The 13,510-nt window shown below is 41.1% G+C and overlaps 1 protein-coding gene across 1 annotated transcript in view; it reads left to right on the top strand.

The window, feature by feature from the left end:
- The window catches only part of LOC147645585 (serine/threonine-protein kinase PAK 3-like), a 79,794-nt gene that overhangs the window by 13,157 nt on the left and 53,127 nt on the right, over positions 1 to 13,510 (top strand). The gene's annotated exons all lie outside the window — the stretch shown is intronic.

Here is a 13,510-nt window from a genome sequence, read left to right as displayed (position 1 = left end):
TTGCAGGAAAAACCAAAGGAGGAGCGGTGCAACGCAAACATCCTGTGCAGATGCAGGCTGTGCAGATGTGACTCGAGAGTATTTGGGTTCCTGCCACTTGGATTTGTATCCCTAAGAGAAATCTCTTTGGCTGGAGGAGAGTCTGGCTGAAGAGAGAAAGCAGAAAGAGTAGTGAGGGTGCTGTGCAAGGTCTCCTGTGGTGCAGAGCTGTCAGCGACTGTGAGGTGAGAGCGGGCCCGGCCTTGGCCAGGCTGGAGCCCCAGCAGAGCCCTGGCAGAGCCCGGAGAAGCCTGAGCCTCGGCAGAGGCAGGCTGGAAGGAGGCCCTTGGAGCTGCAAGAGGCAGCAGCCTGGCCCTGGCTGCCTCTTGCTGGCACCAGGCAAATCCTCCGCTCTCAGAGCCAAGCTGGCAGCTGGCTGCTCCTGAGGGGAAGCGGCGCCGTGCTGGGCACAGCACACACTGGTGCCATGGGCTGTCTGGAGTCTGCACAGGACGAGAGAAAGGCAAAGAGCAGCCCAGGGCTGCTGCCCTGCCTGACCATTGCTGCTCTTCTGCCACCTGCCCTGGAACTCCTGGCAATGGTCAGCAGTGTGTGCAGCACTCTGGGCACAGGGGGAGGGAGCCGGGCTGCTCCGCAGGCTCCAGCACAGGGCAGTGTCCTTCAGGCACGGCATTTCTGCCAGGGGAACCGAGGCCAGCGTGAGGCACTGACAGCAAGTCAGGGCACATCTACATGAGCCAGTGCCTCACACAGCTCTGGGACCAAGCGCCTGCAATCCTGGAGCTCTGCACTGAGCCACAGCAAAGGTGTGAAATGCAGAGGGTTTTGCAGAAATATTCAGGGGCACCAGGCCAGCCTGCTTGGTGCTCTCTGGGGCACAGCAAGCACTGTGCAATGCAGCTCGGAGCTGCTGGCAGAGAGGGACTGTGGGCATGTGCCTGAGGCTTGTTCTTGAGTAGTGATTTGGGAGGGAGCAGAAGGGTCTCAGTAGGCAATTGGTGTTTTCTTCATGAATTGCTGAATGAAAGACACAATGTGGCCTCACGCAGCAAGAGCACTTGCAGAACTTACTAAGTTTGTGTTGAATTCCCAGAAAAGGGAAGTGTTGAAGTGTAAGAAAAAGGCCTTTTGAATTCAGTTAGCCCCTGAGCCTTCATCCAAAACAACCACCAGGAGGCTGACAACTACCTCATGCAGAGCCCTGCTGCAAGGGCTTCCATAATCACAGAATTAGAAAATATGAAGCTTAGGAAAGTAGAATGTGCCCATCAAGTTAAAAAAGTTTAAAAACTTGTCCTGTGCAAAGAATGGACAAGTGAGTTTGTGGTGGAGCTTTCCTCCTCACTCCTGGCATTGAATAAAAAAATCCCTGCTCTGTAGGCCCTACACTATGGAGTACTGTTTTCTTGACTACTATTTGTGCATCATAATCACACTATGCTTTTCATTGTCTTCTTCGAACCTTCTAAGTATAAAGTGAGTAAGACAGTGAGTTGTGTATTGATAGGGCCGAAGAAACATTTCCAAATGCCATCCCGGGAAAGGAAAGGACGCGAAACAGCGCTGGGGAAGAGCGTCCCTCGCACAGCCCTCAGAGCTGCCACCATGCACAAGATGGCGGCCGGGGCTGAGGCTGTGCCACCATGCACAAGATGGCGGCCGGGGCTGAGGCTGTGCCACCATGCACAAGATGGCGGCCGGGGCTGAGGCTGTGCCACCGTGCACAAGATGGCGGCCGGGGCTGAGGCTGTGCCACCGTGCACAAGATGCCGGCCGGGGCTGAGGCTGTGCCACCGTGCACAAGATGCCGGCCGGGGCTGAGGCTGTGCCTCTCAGAGCGCTCTGCAGCCTCTGCCAGCCCAGCCCCAGCCCCGGAGCAGCGCAGGGCGGGCAGAGCCCCCTTCCAGCCGTCTGCTTCAATGGACATTGACAGACACCCGGGCCACGCACACAGGCTGACACCTTTGCTCTGTGCACACAAACACGTACCACACACTTGGGAACCTCGGCTGGCAGCATTTTCAGGTGGAAATACAAAGAAACTCCAGGGTTTGAAGGTTTTCAAATAGAATATTTCATTTGCCAATAAAAGGATCAAAAGCAGAAAGGGCCATCCCAGCCTGTTTCTTCCATGCAGGAATAGTGTCACAGTGACTGTGAGCTGATGAAGACGGAGATGGGATTTAATCCAAAGCAGATTGTGCACTGGGTGCTCACCTGTGATATGTATCCCTCACAGTACCTATTTATTTGGAACACTAGGAAGATTATGAGGCTGGGCAAGATATTAACCCTTTCAATACAGACATGAGACCTACAAACCTTGTTCATCTCTCCAGGGACAGAAAAGGACAGAGTAATAACACACAAAAAAAAACCCAAAAAAACATCAAAGTCAGTAAAAAAAAGAAGTCAAACATTAGATAGAAAAGTAATGAAAAAATGGTAATTGAAACAAAAATATTCTTATAGTAAAGCCATAGAAATAAACAATGATATACAAAATAACTCCTTTAATTAATGAAAAAAGTATAAAAATATATTAAAACTGTAAATCTAAACAAAAGCATCCATTAAAGAAACCAAACACATGTTAAAGTAACTGTTATCCCATAAAAGTTTGAACAGAAAACAAATAAAAACAATAAAATGCCCTTTGCACCCAGGGAGAGAAGTAGAAAACTTCCATTTCCAAAGATGATCACAAAAACAAATGAAGAGAACCTTTGCCTTCAAACAACTCATCCTTAAAATAAAACCCCATGAATTCATAATCCATTGACACACCTCTAGGAGGGCTGTAAAAATCAGGAAAATGTCACGACAGAAAAATTTCTTCCCAGGCGGCTGCTATTTGTAAAAATGAAAAGGCACAAAAAAATCCATTCCTTGTAAAAAAGCCTCCATGACATAACAGGAAAAAACTTCTCTCCCTACAAAAACTAATACAAAACTATTGTGTAATTAATACTGTGTTAACATCCCAAGTTCTATCTCTACAGTGTCAGGAAAAAAAAAAAGGAGAGGAAGGGCGTTCTGAAAGTTTTATTAGAGTTTCTCATTCTTGTAGTCCTGTTAATAAAGTTCCTTTATTCCTTCTAAGTTTTAAGCCTATTTTGCCCTTCTCCTAATCCATATCTCACAGTGAGAAATGAGTAAGTGCCCCGGAGATTTCAGCCAGCGCTAAACCCACCACATTATTTAGTGCATTAGCCAAAAAACTCAAATTAGCGAATCTCAGCCACTGCACCAGGCTGAAGCTGAGGATCCCCAGCCAAGCTCAGAGGGAGGAGAACACAGCATTTGTGGGATCCTTTCCAGTCTGACTTGCTTTAGCTGGAGCCTGGGGGAGGAGAGAGCAGGAGAAGGGTTGGCTGAGTCCTCTCCCCTCTGCCTTGCCCTTCTCTGCTGGATCCTCAGTTCATCCCACACCCACCCCAAGACTCCATCCCCATCCTACTGGTGCTGACGGGATTAAAGGAGATAAAGAGGAGATTAAAAAGATAGAGAGGAGAGAAAAAGAGAAGTTTAAATGCAGTTTAAATATGAAAGAAATACACATGTTAGTGACTGCTGAGAGTTCAAAGGGAGCTGAAGGGCTTGCGAAGGGCCAGGAGCCCGTGAAGGGCTCAGGAGCTGCTGCTGCCGGGAGGGAGGAAATGCAGCAATGGCTCCCAGCAGAGTCTGTGCTTTGAGGCTCTTTCCCAAACAGCTGCAGGAGGGAAAGCAGCTGAGTTTGGAGGAAGAGTTTTTTGCTGAGGTTTCCTGTTTGGAGCTGTCACAAGCTTGAGCTGCTCAAGGGAAAGGCGGCTCTGCTTCCAGCAGGGCCCAACTGCCCGGGAGCACAACTTGGTTCCCTGGCCCTGAGCCAACGGGCAGCAGCAGCTTCTGTTCCCTCCTGGCTCTTGTGTCATTTCCAGCAGCACAAGACACACCAAGAAAAGCTCCTCCAGAACATGCCATGAGAAACACAACCTGATTTCATTGCATGAAGGAGCTCTGACAGTCCCACGGGCTCAGGTTTGTTTGTCAGTGAACAGAGCAGGGAAAAGCACAGCCACATTCCCTGCACAGGGAATTCCCAGGAGGAAAGTGCAGCACTGGAGGATGAGCTCGGATACAACGTTCCCACGGCAGTTTTGGGGATAAAATTGTCAGGAGAGAGAATAGAAAAAGTGCTACCAGGGGTGGGCTGGGGAGGGCTGGTGCTTCCCGGGAGGCTCCCGAAGCTCAACAGTGTGAAAGAGTGGCTAGCTAACAAAGGTCGTGTTCCCATGCAGCAATCAGCTGAGAAAGAATTAAACAACAGTAGAGTGTAGTTGGTATGAGATGTTGCAAAGTCAGAAAGACCTTAGTGATAACTGTGAACTGAGAACAGGACACGGTGATCAGAAGAATGTGAATTCAGCACAGATGAACGACCACAAGAAGGTGGAACTAGGTGGAGTTGTCCTTAAACGAAATACCCAATAATGAGCTTGCTTTTGCACTATGTGTGAGCCTAATTATTGATGTTATATAGGGAGTTTGGAGTTACCAATAAAGGAGACTTGCTGATCATTCATATTGAGTGCTGCTTGTCTCCCGCCGAACTCATCAAATGGCGCCCGAACAAATGGGACCCTTGGGACCTTTGGGACCTTTGGGACATTAAAAAGCGAAGGCCACGGGAGTCGGCGACAGGGGACGGGTCCTCCGCAGCAAGGACGGCGAAAAGCAACGGTGCCGCGCCCCAGGCGACCTCAGAGGAGAGTCCTGGCCGTAACGTGCTGCCAAACCTTGTAGGGCTGCAACAGCGCTGACGGTAAGATGGAAAGGCAAGCAGCACATGATTTATTTACCTGCTTTTTAGAAAAGCCACAGCTTAAGGGTTTTGATTTGCGCAAGGAGCTCCCTGGACTTCTTGCTTACGGGTATGCTCACGCCTTTGCCTCCCACTGCTGGGCAAACACTCCTATCTATGCTGCCCATGGAAAGAGGGAGGGAGAGTCAGAGAGAAGGAAATAATGAGAAAGAAATTCCACAGCAACGCTGAAACAACAAACAGAATCTGTTCAGTTACGGCAGGATGTGATATATCCTGAACTATTTGCTTCACTTTTGGAGTCACTCTTAACACTACAATCTTATTTAAGTTCCAACTTTGCTACCCTGGAGGAAAAGAATCCAAATTTAGATTGGTTTCCACCCGAACCAGGGGGACATGGGGGAGCACTGAGGTGTGCGCAGAGAGCAGGGGCACCCCCGGGGCAGAAGCAGTGCAGGAAAAGTTCCAAGGCCACACTGAACAATTACAGAAACAGCTGAGCAGAAACAGGTGGCTCAGACAGCTTCAGAAAGAGACAAAATTGCCAAAAAGTCACAAACTATATGGTACCTAGTTCGAAATTCATCACTGTAATTAGAAGTTGATAAGCTGCAATGGTCACCATTGTTAGCACCTGGCCATGAGAGATTTTCGTGTAACATCGCCTGCTTTTGTAAAAATCGTGCCCCTTTTTTCCTCTATCAGCGAACAAGAGAGATTGAGAGAAACAACTGTATGTGTGAAACTTAACTTTGTGAGGTGTTTTTTTGGTTTTTGTTTTCCTGCGAGAGTATGTGGAGAATGTGAATAAAGATAACAGCAGCAGAGAGCAGCAGCAGGGCGGGCAGTCCACCCCCCCCTCCCTCTCTAAGAAAAAGCACCGGGATAGTACCCAGTTTGTTGAAAAGTCATGATTCATGGGTTTTTTAAAATGTTTTTATTAACCCTTTTAGGGTTAATTTTGTGTTTTAAGTAATAATGAATTTATGCAGTTGCAGTTTTTTAGAGTTTTACTGGAGAAATTACTGTGATTCTTTGAAAGTTTAAAAAGGCCCCTTTTCAAGAAAAAAGGTGTTTAAGCTGAATATTAACGGAAGTTACCTTGCAATAATTAGTTTTAAAACCTAAGGTTAAAATATGGTATGATTTACAGCTTCTAAGAAAACCTTCCAATTAATTAGATCTACAAAAGAGATTTGTGGTTTAAAAAAATTAATTAGTTAAGAGAACTTTACTGTACAAGACAAAGTTAAGTTAAAGTATATATTACCCATTTGCTTGTTTTTTTCACAATTTTAATAAGGTAATTTCAATGTGAGTCCTTTTGTTATATAAAACACGTATAACTGCATATATACCAATTTGGATTTTAGTTTAAGAATTGGTCTTTATGTTTCTGAAAAGTGCTACAAAAGCTAAATGGCAACTTGCCAAATCCGGTGTTGTTGTGGTTTTTCTCTAGAAATACTGCACTTTAAAATCCTAACCAATTTAAGCAAGGCAAATTCCTGTTTTGAATGAGTATTTTTAGTACCATTTGCAGTTATTGTGAGTTATTCTCAAAGCTAGATGACATAGAATTGTGATGGATTTGTTATGTTTTTATAATCTTTATAGTGAATCCATGTTATTGTTATATTGTGTTTAAAAAGTATATATCAAGTTATGGTTTTTTTTAGTATAGATTAAGTGTTAATAGAATTAAGAAAAGTCAGGATTTATTGTATTTAGGCTTGAATGTTTTTAAGTTAAGTTTTATAACTTAGATATTCTTTTAAGGTTAAGTTTTGTTATTTCCTTTTGTCATAAATCATTATTGTTAGGTTTAGATATTGTTTAATTTAAATTGTTTTATGTCTTATTGGAGACACGTGTCTAAACTGCAAAGTATAGTTATTTTCCTAGAGAGATGAAGACAGCCACAACTGAAACAGCTGTGACAGAACGCTGATGAACACCTGCTTGTGGATAGAAGGGAATGCAGTCTGTGACACCCTTGACTTCATCGGGAGTTCTATTGGTTGTTGCAATCTCTGCAGTTTTTGTTTGTTATAGCTTTCTTATTTTTCAGTGTTTCCAGAATTTTAAGAAGATTTACCATTGCTGAGGATCAGCTGCCATGGGGGAGGCTTCAGATTAAACCAGCTGCTGCATGGTTTAATTGGTCTGGTACCTGAGGCTTCTGATCATTTGCTTTGTACAAATGCATTTTAACAGTTTGCTGTGCTGTGAGCATCTCCTAGCTGCTGCTATTGAGAACCTTGTTTTAGAAATGAGTTAAGAGGCATCTTTCCAGTTTAAAGCCAGGCCCTGGCCAAGCCTTAACTTTACCTGGACAGATCTGTTTGCCAATAGATCCAGATGTTTTCTGTCCCAAATCAGTATTTGAGTCACTTTTTGACTCAGCAATTTGACCCTATTAATATGACAGCTGGATCAATTTTGAAGTGAGCTTGGAGAATCATTTCCGGAGGTGGTGATCCAATCCTTCACTGATGATTTTTTGTTTCTGTTTGTTTGCTAACTATGGGATGCTGGTGCAGTGTTTTAGTAATTAATAGTAGTTTTATATTACATATGTTATTAATAATGTTTATGATTTATTGATTTTTAACTGCTATAGGTTCTTACTGATTGTATATGGTTTTGTGTTAATGTTGATGTTTATAACAGAAGTACATCTCCTTTTTATTTTTTTTAAAAAAAAACGGGGGAAATTGATGCCCTAAAAGCATTTGATTAGTGTAATTCATTAACTTCAAGGGGAGAAGTGTCTGTGTTTTGTTGGCAGGTTCAAAAAGGTCACCTGTCCATCTGACCAGACTGTCTGCCTCTGAACACACGAGATCCAGTGAACAGAGATGTCACCACACAGCCTTGGTACTCCAGACATGGATCAGAAGTGGAGCTGTCAGGACACAGTTGTGTCTGAACACTACACAGACAGTTGCCAACAGAAATTTTATGTTGTTATTATGATGTTGTGTCTCTACCAATTTTTCAGTTATCTTTTGTTTTATGATTTAGAAGGACGTGAAGAACAACCTGAACATCAAAGCCCTCAGTCACCGATCAGCTGCCAGCTGACATCACGGGAGCAGTGAACGTTCCAAGACTGAACTGTGTTAAATTATAGTCTGTTTGTGAAGGAAATTCTGTAGAAGATCTAAGAAAAGTGTAGAGACTCCATCTAACTGTATATAAAGCAAATTGTAGTTGTGTGTTTACCCTTTCAGCAAATTGCTTTCACGCTTAGACTACACATATACCAGAGCACGTGTGTTAAAAGTAGTTAGATAGTTTAAGATAAAGAGTTTAGCCTGTATAGCAATTGTTATATTAGTATAAATTAGTATAAAGTATAAGCATTTCCCCCTTCAAGAGGTAGTGTAAGCATCTTTGAAAGTTCATTTAACGTTAAAGTTTAGCTGTGAGTTTGCTGGTATGGTGTCATTTACATGGAAAAAACTGCTTATGGTAATTGTGTTGTGTATAGTCCCGACCAACTGTCTGCTAACTAACATCCAAAAGTGACAGAACATATGGGTCACTCTGGCACACTGAACTGGCCAAAGGTCAATGTGTTTGAGCCTAGCCACACCTGGAGATCCCTTCACACCTGTCTCATAGGAGTCCCTGAATGGGATCCTCCAGCATTTAAAGGTTTAATTAGTAATGAGACTCGACTGAATCAATTTGCAATGTTGCAAGAGTGCAGTTGCACTGTTGGCTTCACATTAAGACAACTTGAAGCCTGCAGGCAAGCAAAAATTATCAAAGTTCTCAATGTTACCATGCAGCCCTCAGAAGAATTAGATTTGTTAGGTTCCACCTAACATACCTCAGGTGGATGGATAATGTTTGAACCCCCGACAAAACGTCATTCTAACAAAGTAATGCAGCACTGGGCTGCAGACAACCCTATAGCTGATCTCGTTACTACCATTGAAAGTAAAGCCTTTATTAGTGGTGCAATCTCACAGGACAATTACCAAAGCGATTACTTAGTTCCATATTCCTAATTTGTGGAGATAGAGCATGGAATTAGATTCCTGCTAATCCACATAGAAAACCCTGTTATCTTGGGAAACTTACTTTGTTTCCATCCAAGCTTACACCAATTGCTGAATGTAATTGATAAAATAAAAAACATCAGTCAAAGTGAAGCCTGAATGAATTAAAGCTTAGCAACTCTAAAAAGGCTCGCTTGTTAGACTAAGAAGGATTGAACTTAACATCCATGATGTTAAGTGAACTTTCAGCTGATGTGAGTAGTGTACGTCATGCAGTATTATAAAATCGAGCTGCAATTGACTCTTTGCTCTTAGCACAAGGACATGGTTGTGGGGAGTTTGAAGGCATGTGCTGCTTGAATCTTACTGATCATTCAGTTTCCATCCATGGGCAACTGCAACAGCTACAGGATGGGTTACATGCCCTGAAAGAAGATAGTGACCCCATTGGAAGTTGGTTCTCCAGCTGGGGCATCACTGGATGGTTGAGGTCTCTTGTGCTAGAAGGGGGACGGATTTTACTTATAATGTTAATCGGGATGAAAGTCTAAGTTTTGTGTTATCTTGTCTTCATAAGAATATAGAATGAGTCACATCCAAAGCCTGTTTTGTGCAAAAAGAGAAAGGGGGAATTGTTGCTATATTTTATATATTAGTAAAGGCCTGTATGCACAAACCAGCCTTTGAAATAAGTCGTGATATTAAAGGCTAAAGTCCTTGAAACCTTTCTGCAGAAGAGTAAAGCAAAACAATATCTTTGTGTGTAGGAGAAAAAATGTAAACCTGTGTGTGTTAGCCAATAGTAACTTGCTCTGCCCACAGGCCCTGTAGAACCCTATAAAAGGTGTGCTGAAGATAGAAATAAACGGCGTTCACGTTTACTTTTGTGAAGAGCGGTGAATCGCTGGCAGTCCTCCAATAAAGTTCTACAAATGAAACATAGCAAATGTCATTGGGGTGCAGAGGCATTGGTGAAATTGATGAAACAAAAATTAATCTCAGTACAGATGCTAACAATGACAAAATCAGTAATGTCAAAATGTGAAATCTGCTTAAAAAACAACTCAGTGACTAGACACAGGCATAGCTAGGGAAGATTAGGATAGGAACAGAATCAGGATGACACTTGTCAAGAAGCCTCTAGTAGAGTGGAATCTGGGTGGGCCCTAGAGTCTTTGCTCGGTCCTATAGCAAACTATCAGAATAAAGAAATGTTGTACAAACTTACAGGTCCGGTAGATAAATTAGCAAGAGTGACCTGAGAAAGATTTAAAGAACTAAACGTACAATTACAATTTACTACTCCTGAAAGAGCATGGAGTGTGTGAGTTTTTTTAAAGGGATGGATTGATCATTGCTGCATCCACACCCCAAATGTGACTGCAGGTGTAGAATATGACATCAATCAATTGCAACAAATAGAGCACGGAGCACAGGAAGAGCAAAAGGATTTGTCTACAAGTTGGTTAGGCAAAATCTTCAAAGGGTTAGGGTGGAATGTGAGTTCATGGATTAAATCTATCATTGAGAGTGCGATCATCTTACTAACTGTATTCTTAGCAATTTGAGGTTAGTTGACAGCATCTTCAAGGGAGAAATACAGAAGAAAATGTCCTGGAACCAGAAAATAATAAAGGCACTGATGTGAGATCCTTACCCACCATCTTCTGGTTCTCCAGTTCGTGACAACATCCAGGACAATGCTTACATCAATCAAGGATTCGAAGAACATCAAGTATAAACTCAGAAACAAAGGACTGTATCAAGTGAAAACATTTGCACTTCTAGTGAAGTAAAAATGCTTTCAAAGGGGGGAATAATAGTAAAAGGTCTTAAAATCTTAGAAAATTCAGGGACTTAGAAAGAAAGTTAGGTTTGGCAAGCCTGGGAAAAGTAGGCTATGGGAAATGTTAGGCCTTGTCCTTGCTAAAGATCAGGTGAAACTGCACCTGTGTTAGCAGTATATAATAAATGATACAATTGTTAGATGTGATTAGATATTATTATTGTTTAAAGAACATGAGAAACAATGTTAGGGGTCTGAGGGGGATCATGAGAAATCTATGCTTGGGTAACATCAATGTATACAATAGAACGCTGTAAGTTTAATAATTAATATATAAGTTTTATAATGATAGAGTAGAAAAACATGTTCAACTCAAAACCAAGTCAGGTCAGATTTGGGTATGTTTACCCCTGACACCCAGATCTCTTAATAAAGCACCTGCATATAATCATTCATGATTGTCTGTGCTCCTGAACGCTAACAATTTCATCAGATTTTACTGGAATTTTGTGAGAAATTTGTGGAATTTTGTGTGATATTTTGTAAAATTTTGTGAGATATTGAGGAGATATAGTGAATTTTGTGGGAAATTTTCTGGAATTTTGAGGATTTTTCTAGAATTTTTTGGGATTCTGAGAAGACTTGAAGAGTTTTTTGGTATTTTTCTGGAATTTTGTGGAACACTGTGGAGATTTTGTGGATGCTTCTGGAATTTGGTGGGATTTTTCTTGAATTTTGTGGGGCTTTTCAAGAATTTTGTGATTTTTTTTTCTGGAATTCTGTGTAAATAGGAGGAGATTCTGTGGGATGTTTCTGGAAATTGGTAGGGTTTTGATAAGATTGAGGGGTTTTTTTAATTTTTCTGCAATTTTATGGGATTTTTCTGGAATTTTGTAAAAATTGTGGAGATATTTTGGGATGTTTCTGGAAATGTGTAGGGTTTTGAGAAGTTTTAGGAAATTTTGTGGGTGTTTTCTGCCATTTTGTGAGATTTTAAGGAGACTTGAAGGATTTTGTGGGAGGTTTATAGAATTATTGGGATTTTTATGGAATGTTGTGGGGTTTTTGTGGAATTTTGTGGGATTTTGAGGAGACTTGAGGAATTTTGAGGGATTTTTCTTAGGCTTTGAGGAAATTGGAGCAGATTTTTTGGGATGTTTCTGGAATTTGGTAGAGTTTTGAGACGTTTCAGGGATTTTTGTGGGATTTTTCTGGAATTTCATGGGATTTTTCAGAGCTTTTGTGGGATTTTGATAAAATTTAAATATTTTTGTGGGATTTTTTTGGAATTTTGTGGGATTTGTTTTGAATGTTGTGAAATTTTGTGGGATTTTGAGGAGACTTGAACAATTTTGTGGGATTTTTCTTAGATTGTGTGGAAATTTGTGGAGATTTTGTGGGATGTTTCAAAAATTTGGTAGGGTTATGAGAAGATTTAAGAATTTTTTGGGATTTTGCTGCAATTTTGTAGGATTTTTCTGGAATTTTGTGGTATATTGAGGAAACTTGATGAATTTTGAGGGATATTTCTAATATTTTCTGGAAATTTGTGCAGATTTTGTGAGATGTTTCTGGAATTTGATGAAGGGAGAAAATTTAGGTAATTTTGTGGTATTTTTTTCAAATGTTGGCAAACTTCTCTTAAATTTTGAGGAATTTTCTCAAATTTTGAGGGATTTTTGTAGAATTTTGTGGAAATTGTGGAGATTTTGTGGGATGTTTCTGGAATTCGGTAAAGTTTTGAGAAGATTTAGTGAATTTTGTGGTATTTTTTTCTTTAATGTTGTGGGATTTTTTTAAAAATTTTGTGGGATTTTGAAGAGATTTTTGTGGAAGTTTCTTGAATTTTGTGAGATTTTCTTTGAATTTTGAAAGATTTCGAAGACTCATGAAAAGTTTTTAAGCATTTTTCTTAGATTGTGTGGAAATTTGTGGAGAATTTTGTGGGATATATCTGGAATTTCATGAGCCTGTGAGAAGATTTAAGGAATTTCGTGATTTTTTTCTAGAATTTTGTGGGATGTTTCTAGAATTTTTAGGAATTTTTTGGAATGTTGTGTGGTTTCTGTGGAATTTTGTGGGATATGGAGGAGCCTTCAAGCATTGTGCGGGATTTTTCTTAGATTGTGTGGAAATTTGTGGGGATTTTGTGGGATGTTTCTGGAATTTGTTGAGCTTATGAGAAGATTTAGGGAATTTTGTGGGATTTCTTTGGAATGTTGTGGTAATTTTCTGGAATTTTCTGGGATTTTGAGGAGACTTGAAGAATTGTGAGGGATTCTTCTTAGATTGTGTGGAAATTTGTGGTGATTTTTTGGGATATTTCTGGAATTTGTTGGGCTTATGAGAAGATTTTTGGAATTTTGAGGGTTTTTTTCAGGAATTTTGTGAGGTGTTCCTGGAATTTGGTGGGATTTTTTTGGAATGTTGTGGAATTGTCAGGAATTTTGTGGGATTTTGAGGAGACTTGAAGGATTTTGTGGGATGTTTCTTATATTGTGTGGAAATTAGTGGAGATTTTGTGGGATATTTCTGGAATTTGGTAGGCTTTTGAGAAGATTTAGGGAACTTTTGTGGCTGTTTTCTGCCATTTTTTGAGATTTTTCTGGAATTTTGAGGGATGTTTCTAGAATTTTTTGATGTTTTTGTGCAATTTGGGTGATTTTGAGGAGACTTGCAGAATTTTGATGGCCTTTTTCTTAGATTTTGTGGAAATTGGTGGAGATTTTGTGGGGTGTTTCTGGAATTTTGTTGGGTTTTCGGAAGTTTCAGGGAATTTTGTGGCATTTATTGGGAATGTTGTGGTAATTTTCTGGAATTGTGTGGGATTTTGAGGAGCCTTGAAGAATTGTGTGGGATTTTTCTTAGATTGTGTGGAAATTAGTGGAGATTTTTTGGGATATT

Source organism: Cyanistes caeruleus, unplaced genomic scaffold, assembly GCF_971803275.1.
Source record: "Cyanistes caeruleus unplaced genomic scaffold, bCyaCae1.hap1.1 HAP1_SCAFFOLD_225, whole genome shotgun sequence".
Taxonomy (NCBI): domain Eukaryota; kingdom Metazoa; phylum Chordata; class Aves; order Passeriformes; family Paridae; genus Cyanistes; species Cyanistes caeruleus.
The sequence above is the reverse complement of the archived record's forward strand: the minus strand, read 5'-3'. Positions and strand labels throughout refer to the sequence as shown.